The sequence below is a fragment of the Anomaloglossus baeobatrachus genome, chromosome 1 (assembly GCF_048569485.1).
Source record: "Anomaloglossus baeobatrachus isolate aAnoBae1 chromosome 1, aAnoBae1.hap1, whole genome shotgun sequence".
Classification (NCBI taxonomy): Eukaryota; Metazoa; Chordata; class Amphibia; order Anura; family Aromobatidae; genus Anomaloglossus; species Anomaloglossus baeobatrachus.
In genome coordinates, this window is record NC_134353.1 from 861,933,765 (window position 1) to 861,942,523 (window position 8,759).

The 8,759-nt window shown below is 47.4% G+C and overlaps 1 protein-coding gene across 1 annotated transcript in view; it reads right to left on the reverse strand.

The window, feature by feature from the left end:
• CCNB1 (cyclin B1) overlaps positions 1-7,009 on the reverse strand; it is a 32,747-nt gene extending 25,738 nt beyond the window's left edge. Inside the window, exon 1 of the mRNA XM_075342445.1 lies at positions 6,970-7,009. The gene's annotated coding sequence lies outside the window, so the exon portion shown is untranslated. The remainder of the gene's footprint in view (positions 1-6,969) is intronic.
• Between the last annotated feature and the right edge of the window lie 1,750 nt (positions 7,010-8,759).

The following is an 8,759-nucleotide window of genomic DNA, read 5'->3' on the forward strand; positions in this document are numbered from 1 at the left end:
AGCCGAAGTGGGTACACCTACGCTCTAACCATTGTAGACCACTATTCAAGGTTCATGGTGGTTGTCCCAAAGACCTAACTGGCCGTACCACCGCTAGAGCGTTCCAGGCTTATTTCTGCCGACCACATGGATACCCCGAGAAGGTGCTTACTGACCAAGGCCTGGCCTTTGAAGCGGAGGTATTCCATGAATTTTGCCAGTTGTACGGCTGCAAGAAAATCCAGACCACGCCTTGCCATGCCCAAACCAACGGCATGTGTGAAAAGATGAACCACCTGGTCCTGGCCTCCTCAAGACGTTGCCGCTAGAAGAGCGGAACCTGTGGCCGGAGAAGCTACCTGACTTGGTCGATATGTACAACAATATCCCTTCCAGCTTAACGAAATGCACCCCAGCATACCTGATGAGGGCTCGCCCCGGCCGGCTACCGGTGGATCTAGACATTGGATTGGAAGCCCCAGTAGCACTCCCTTTGACAGCTGAATGGGACACTCGGCGGAGGGTGCAGTATCGACAAATTCAGGAATATGTTGAGAAGAACATGAGTCAGAGTCGGGAACAATAGGAGCAGCGCTTCAACCAAAAGGCATCTGCTGGCCCTTTCCAGCCTGGAGATGTAGTGCTGAAGCGAAAGAGGAGGACCCACAAGCTGGATGACCAATGGGAGCAGACCCCATATGTCATACAGCCCACAGGATGGGAAGATGGGAAGGCCTACCAGATCAGTCGTGACCAAGGGGGCACTCTGGCCACGGTTTCCCGGGACCATCTAAAGAGGTGCCCACCAGCATTGATGGCAGCGGCTGAAGCTCGGGTTCCTAGACCGGCGGAGAAGGCAAAAGAGGTAATCCACACCGTGATGGGTGACTTTCCAGCAGACTGGCCTACACAGAATGGTGCGGTGATTCTTCCAGTGATACTGTTCCCAAAACCCGTGGATGAGGAAGTGATCGACCATGAGCCAGTGCCCAGGGATGAACCTGTACCCAGCTCCCCTATGCCTCCGCCTGCCCCACACGATAGCAGGGAAGAGGAACTGATTGTTCCCTCTGCCCCACTGCCTGTCCCCACTGACACTGGACCCCAGAGGTCCACTCGTCCTAACCTAGGTAGACCCCCACTTTGGTACAGGGAAACTACTCTTTAGAGGGGGGAAATTGTGTCTGTTAAAAGTACCGTTTAAATGTTTTGAAAGAAGAATGAATGATAACCGAAGATTCACCTGATTGACAAACAGTGATTTAAACCGGTCGTTGCCGGCACAGTTGTCCCCATGGGGACTGTTTTCAAGTTTTGCGTAAGGGACTCCTTATGGACAAGCCTGAGAACTTGCAAGACAACCACGAACTTGTGGCTTGTAAATAATTATGTTTGTGGCTTTCACCGTTGCCGCCTCCGGAGAGGCAGATTGGAGGAAGGGCCCGCAGTGGAGCAGGCTGGGGCCCAGCCACCACTGGAACTGGTGGCGATCCTCTGGGGGTTTCAGGGGTTCCCCATGGATGTGGGTCCCCTGAAAAGGACAGAACCCGCTCGGGCAACTTGTGTTGGACTGGGGTCAAGGGGTGCTGCCCATTTGCTTAGGGGCAGCATCAGGGCCAGGTTGCTTGGGTGGGAGAGAGCGAAAGCCAACACAGTTAGTAACGGTTTAAGTAAGAGTACCTCCCGATGTGGGAAGATGTTATTATAATTGTAACTTGTTTTACCGTTTATCTTTCAGTTTGAAAAAATAAAACCGGTGATGGACGGGCAGCCCGCGGATGGTCTGCATTTTACTAAGAGGGAATGTGGCGCCCTGGACAAGCCAGGGGCCACAGGTAACAACATCTACACACCCCACACTCCCTGTCAGGCACACCGAAGTCAGGCACACCGAAGTCAGGCAAAAACCCTTGTTGCCTTCCTCCAGGGGCTGATGTCCACACCAGGGGGTGGGCCAGGCGGTTGGCCCTGCCCACTGAGGAGTTCACTGTCCTGGAGGCGGGAAAAGCAGGCAGATGAGTTGAGGAGTGGAGAGAGATGAGAGTTGGAAGTGAAAGTGGAAGGAGGAAAGTGGCAGTTAAGCAGCCTGAAGTTGGTCCGGGTGTGTGGCCCGGACAGATCAGCAAAGTTGGCAGATGGTGGTGACCGTCTGCAGGAGTGGCCTATTGGAGCTAGCCGTAAGGACCGTGGACGGGCGGTGGCCTGGCGGTACCGGACCGGTACGCAAAGAGAAGCCAGCACCATCCGGCAGGGGCTTACGGACCCCGGCAAGGCTAGGAATCGCCGTGAATTTGCCAAATCCGTTAGCGAAGGGAACCTCCTGGGTTTCCCAGCAGCCAAGTCCCGACAGAAGGCAACAGTCCGAGAGAGGAAAACAGTCACCGCAAAGGCTAAAGTTCCCAGGGCCAGAGCCTGCGGGCAAAAGGGGCTCCTTCAGCACCCATCCAAGCTGGGGAGCGGGTTACTGGTGGGAACCCATTGGAACCGTTACACTATATAGGTGCAGGGAAAGGCAGTCACCATCAACCTGCCGGGAGAAACACCACCACAGCCGTCTATGGGACCCGTCCATCCAGCCGTGTTTTACCGAGAACTGTGTCCTCATCATTTGCTGAGAGTACCACCGTGCTGTGCGGCACAGCACTGCCCCCGCACCTCACCAGGCCCCGTAACCCGCCTGCCATCCATCCCTACTCCATCACCGGGCCCACCAACCCCCTACCCATGGAGGGGAGAACTAACATCAAAGCTGCTCCCTGTCACTGCTCCTGGGATCCCTGTCTAGAGCAGCGGTGGTGTCACCAACCTCACCACAACCGTGGGTGGCGTCACGGACAATATCAAATCCCCACAATCCAATCCCCACCCTTTTCACTCACGGGTGAGGAGCGCCGCTTGAGTCCCCGGGATCTGGCCCACCACCGAGCAGCAGCGGCGGCTAGACCCGAGCAGTGGGAGAGCACAGCATCCCCTCCTCCGCCCGCGACATCAGCATATTTAGAAAAGTTACCCTTCCTTCAGGGCTATGTTGTACTCCTAGATGTTGTGTAAGGAAACCCTATCTATAGCTTCTTGTATTGAGGGGACATCTATTTCCTTCAATTTGGACGCTAGTAAAGATTTAATGACCAAAAGAATGTGGCAAGTAAATTTGTTTACACTGCTTTTTCAACTCCTCCAAACCAATAGATAGGAGAACTAGCTCAGAGGTATACATATACATATACGATGTTCGGTGTTTTTCCATAGGGTACCCAACAAAAGGACAACTCCAAAAAAAATGGGGAAAAAAAAAAAGCCAGTACAGCCACAACCCCTCCAACAAAGACTTGAATTAGAGGATGAGATGACATTCAATCTCTGAGGCATATAATACCATCTACTAAGTAATTTATAGTGTGTTTCCTGCAAATTAGCACAAGCACAATTCGTATGTGTGTGTTTCAAGGAAGTTTGCCATTGTTTGAGCGAGAATGAGCAATCCAGATCTCTTTCCCAAGATTTCATATGTAATTTAGTCAATTGGAGATCATTGAATATTCTGTACTAGTTTTGCAGAAGCTCTCATTAGTCGGATTGTGCAAAAAAAAAAAAAAAAATTTCAGTAATCTCGGAATCTTGAAGGCAGAAGTTGTTGTATCTGCCAAGAATTCACTTATCCTAACCCAATTAATCTTTCTGTATCAGGCAGATGGTATACCTCAGCAAGAGCCTCAAATCCTAAGAAAATTATTTCTTACACATGTTTAAAATTCTTTTTTCCAACTATCTAGTTTAATACGTGGGATTAATAATTCTAATAAATTAAACAAGACCTCTCTAATCTCGCTGAGGGGTTTGCCCTGGTGTAAAAATATCTTGCAGTAATCTCCACGCTCTTATTTCTGCCTTGGTAGTCGGATTATCCACTAAACGTTTGTTTCTTTTTATTAAAAATATGACAAGATCACATCCCGTTTATGATGATTATGGCACAGGCCTTTCTCAATGTACATCCAACTATTGTTGAAATGATCCAGTAATGTGTTTTGGGTTTGCTTGACCAAATTCGTCAAATAGGCTTGGATATTAGGCAAGCCAATACCCCCATTTTTCTTATGCTTAAATAAGGTAAGTTTAGAGATTCTGGGAACCTTCCCTTGCCAAACAAAAGATGAGATCTGTGCTTGTATTTTAATCAATATTTGTTTAGGGATAGTCAAGGGCAGACAACACATTATATACAAAAATTTTGGTAGAATAAGAGCTTTATAAGAGACTATTTTCACTACCCAGGATGTTTCAGTGATTTTTAAGGTATTCAAAGTGGCTTGGCCATGTTTTTTTACATACTGCCACCCCCACCGGAAGTCACGTGTGTTATCACGTGACTATCGGTGGTTGCCATCGTAGCACAGGGTCATGTGATGACGCCTGCAGCTACAAAGTTTCACTTTAGTTTTCCCTCGGCCGAGAGAAAAACAAAGTGACTGAATCTGCTGTTTGCTGATCACAGCAATACAGCTGTAGATCGAAAATAGCGATCGGATTGCTGATCGCTATAGCCCCCTAGGGGGGACTAGTAAAAAAAAAAAAAAAAAAAAAACACCATTTGGTATCGCCGCGTTCAGAAATGCCCGATCAAAATATAAAATCAATTAATGTTATCGGTAAACGGCGTAGTGGCAAAAAATTCCAAACGCCAAAATTACGTTTTTTGGTCGCCGCAAGTTTTACGCAAAATGCAATAACAGGCAATCAAAATGTAGCATCTGCGCAAAAATGGTACCATTATAAACGTCAGCTCGAGACGCAAAAAAAAAAAAAAAAAAAAAAAAAAACCATCACTGAGCCATAGATCCCAAAAAATAAGAACGCTACGTGTTTTGGAAAATGGTGCAAAACGTGCGCCACTTTTATTGGACAAACTTGTGATTTTTTTTTAACCCCTTAGATACATGTAAACCTATACATGTTTGGTGTCTACAAAACTCGCACCGACCTGAGGCATCACATAGATACATCAGTTTTATCATAGAGTGAACACTGAATAAAACATCTCAAACTATTGTGTGATCACACTTTTTTTTGCTGTTTTCCAGTACAATATATTAAATGAAACCATAGGTTTTACCAAAGTACAACTCGTCCCGCAAAAAACAAGCCCTCATATGGCAAGATTGACGGAATAAAAAAAAAAAGTTACGGCTCTCGGAAGAAAAGGAGCAAAAAACGCAAAAACCGAAAGTGCCCGGGGGCTGAAGGGGTTAAAGTCACTATAAATGAAACAGTAAATATCACCATCTTCTTCACCTCTTTTATTCAGATGGAGTTACAAATCCTCGACTGTCAAGGAAAACTCCTATGGGAACAGAGTCAATAGGTCAAAGTCCTGCCATACTCTCTTGGTAATGGTTGAAGGAACTTCTCTTCTACTCCTCTCATGCCTCCATCCTAAGGCTATGTGCGCACGTGTGCGCTCTGCACCTAAAAAGGTGCGCTTCAGAGCGCAGTTGAAAAGCTCCGTTCTGAAGCGCATGGTGCCGGCGAGAACGTGCACTCTACCTGCACCTCCTGCCATAGACAGAGCAGGGGCTGCCGGCAAAGCCACGGAAGAAGTGACATGTCACTTAGACCGCAGTGATTCGGGCAGCAGTCGAATCGCTGCGTTCTAATATGCCACGTGTGCACGGCCCCTGCATAATCTCCATAGACTGCAGGGGGCCGCAGGACGCATGCAGTTACACTGCGCTACAAAGCGCAGCATAACTGCATGAATTACGCACACAGTTTTTCATGTACCTAAAAGGAGGAGGGAAGAGGGGGCAGGGAATGGGAACAAACAAAAAAAAAAAATAAAAAAAAAACCCACACTAGATCCTGTAAGGAAGCTGCATAAACCAGAAACTAGTAAGGGGAAAAAAAAAAAAAAAAAAAAAAGATACTCCATATCAGGCACAGCAAAAATTCAGATAGAATCTCCAAGATAATCTTTTAATCACTTCATGCCCTCTTCTGAAGATGTAATTGGTATTGTCTTGCCATTATGTTGTATAAGAAGCTTAGTAGGGAATCCCCACCTATATAGAATTTTCTGTTGCCGCATGAGTTCAGTGACTTTCGCATATGACTTTTGCTGTTGAAGTGTTTCTCTTGATAGGTCTGCAAAAATTTTTAGTGTCTCGTATGGAGGTGGCATGATGCTATGAAGTCTCAAATAATTAAAGATTTTTTCTTTAACATGGAAGAAATGGATCCGTAAGATAGTATCTCTAGGAAGCTCTGACGAGATATGCCTAGGTTTTGGCAGCCTATAAGCCCTGTCTATGATGATTTCTGACTCAGGCACATCAGGCAAAATCTTAATTATCCGTGAAATATAACCATCAAAAAAAAGAAAAAAAAAAAAAAGTAAACAAGACTCCCCCAAAATTATGAGTGAAAAAAAAAAAAAATTGTTTTATATTTTTAAATAAAGATGGCAAACATGCAGTAAGATCAGCATTAAACTTCTCAAAAAATAACTACAGTTTTTTGACAGGGCACGCCTCAGTACAAAAGAGGAATAGTAAAACTGGTGTAACTATCCTGTCAGTATGATGAATACAGCCGAGGGTCAGAAATTCTTTGAAAAAAGAAAATGCTGGAATTAAGCTCAAACTGTAAAATATTCACAGTTTAGTTAATATCCAGACGAGAGGAAGATATTTAAAATTTATAAGCAGGACATATGATATTAGCATATATGCTCATGAAATATCCAAGATGGCCGCCGTGTCAGTTGCACAGCAACCCCTCACAGAAAATAATTAGTCAGTTAATAAGTCCAAAATCCAATATTTGTCCTCACAAATAGAAATTGTAACGAAACAATACATTTTGAAAAACCACATGCACTTTTTTTTTAACTTATCTTTTTCACACACAAAACAGTCACTAGTGATAAACAGAAAATGGCACTTTTCATCCATTTTCTGCGATTTCTGAAAAGTGCCACAACGTTTGCTATACCACTTCAGAAGATATCCGGCTGTTCCAGTGTAATAAGTAGCGGTTTTTTTTCCAGAATTTTGTTGATTTTGAGAGAAATATGACAGGGGCAGATAAACACGTCCTACATGACTGGCAGTTAGGCCACGCCCCCTCAATATACCCAGTTTGGCAGCAAGGCCGTTTTTCAAATAAAAAGCACATGGCTTGTTTTTGTGCAATTTTATCTGCTTTTTTGACATCACTGGGGCTCCATGCAGCTATTTGTTTATCCCCCAGTCTGCAAGAACACCTGTGACATCACAAGGTGAATCGTTTTCATGCTGGTAGATCAGCAGGGTTTCCTGCAGACCTCAAGGTGAGGAAGGGGCTGCAGGGAACCCCATTGACATAGTTGCCCTGGTCAGAGGAGATCCGTGCCTCAGTAACACAGGGTTACCATAGCAACAGTCAGGTCCCTGTGATCATGTGGCACCTTGGACTAGCCAGGGAACAAAAAAAAAAAAACAAAACAACCCAGCTGCTCCCTACCATTGCTCCCGGGATCCCCGTCACCAGCAGCGGTGGTGACCATCTTCACCACAACCCATGGGTGGCGTCACAGACTAAATCCCCAAACAAACCAACCCCCTTTCACTCACGGGTGAGGAGCGCCACTCGAGTCCCCGGATCCAGCCCACTGAGCAGCCGCAGCAGAGCCGGACCCGAGCATTAGCGAGCGCAACACCCAGTCGCCTGCGACAATCATATTATAGGGACCCAATCAATAGGGAGAGGTAAGCAGGGCTGGATTATAGGCAGTGCAGGCAGGGCTCCAGCCCCAGGGCCCCACCAAAAGAGCTTCTAAGGCCCCCCCCCCCCCACCACGGCCATACTTGCCACTAGGCACCTGTCAGCATTTTTTTTTCTTCACACCCTTTCCCCCTCCATAAAGACAGTCTAATAAATCAGCTGTGTTTTCAGGGGGGGGGGGGGGCGCGCGGTGTTGACACACCGCTATTTGTAGCTGCGTCTTTAAGACGCAAAAACAAACTGCGGGCACAGGATGCTGATTGACCCCGGAAGTAACAGCGCTTGCACTTCCAGGGTCAGTGGTGTGCCAATGCTCCCTGCTATGTGCTGCGGTCGTACCCAGTGAGGGGGGGGGGCACGGTGTAGTGGGCCCCTGTATCAGCTGTCCCCGTTGCGCTCCTCAGCACTGTGTACATGCCAAGCACACTAGCAGGAGCAGGAGGCAGCGCTGGCTCTGATGTGTGCCCGGCATATACACAGTGCAGAGGAACGCAGCAGAGCCGGTGGCAACGACAGCAGCTTCCTCTTTCCGTTCCTATTCAAATGTATTTGCGTCTTTCAGACGTAAATACATTTGAACAGTGCGCTGAGACTGGGCCCCGCCCCCGACATGCAGCAACGTGATGAGATCAGCACCTTGCTGACGTCATCACAGTGCTGCGGGCGCCACACAGGGGACACCAGGAAGCAGTAAGCGCTCCATGAAGGAGCTGAAGAGACAGATTTAATTAATGGGGGATGAGTGGGGAGGGGCTGAGGACACGTAACGGGGAACATTTGTGAAGGAACACAGCTTTGTGACAGGCAGAGGAGGAGCACTGTATTCTGAGGGAGGGGGAGGCAGGAGTGTGTAGTGATGGGGTAGCGTAATTTGTGTGTAGGGGGTGATGAGGGTTGCACTGTATTGTGTGGGGTGAGGAGTAATTGAGGGTGCACTGTTTTGGGGGGGGGGGGGGGGGAGGAGGAGTAATGGAGGGTGTGTACCGCCCTGAGAGGGGCCCGGCCGCTTCCTCCGCTTG